We start from the raw sequence: 416 nt of genomic DNA, 5'->3' as shown, positions 1-416 counted from the left end.
TGAATGATAGACTGGACACTTTGAGGAAAAATATTTTCTAAAAAAAGGCATTGAAACTCGAGGTATGGGAGGGGGCGGGGGGGGGGGTGAAGGGGAAACTGAGACAAAGCGAGAGAGTAGCACAGACATATATATACTACCAACTGTAAAATAGTCAGTGGGAAGTTGTATAACAAAGGGAGTCCAACTCGAGGTTGGAAGATGCCTTAGAGGACTGGGGCAGGGAGGCTGGGGGGGACTCGAGGTGGGGGGAGTCAAGGAAGGGAGGGAATACAGGGATCTGTGTATAAAAACAGATGATTGAACTTGGTGTACCCCAAAAAAAATAATTAAAAAAAAGAGAGAAAGAAAAAAAAAAAGGCATTGAATGTTACCTTCCAGGACAAGAAAGCCAATCTCACATTCATTTTGAAAAA

Source organism: Hippopotamus amphibius, chromosome 12, assembly GCF_030028045.1.
Source record: "Hippopotamus amphibius kiboko isolate mHipAmp2 chromosome 12, mHipAmp2.hap2, whole genome shotgun sequence".
NCBI classification, from domain to species: domain Eukaryota; kingdom Metazoa; phylum Chordata; class Mammalia; order Artiodactyla; family Hippopotamidae; genus Hippopotamus; species Hippopotamus amphibius.
The sequence above is the reverse complement of the archived record's forward strand: the minus strand, read 5'-3'. Positions refer to the sequence as shown.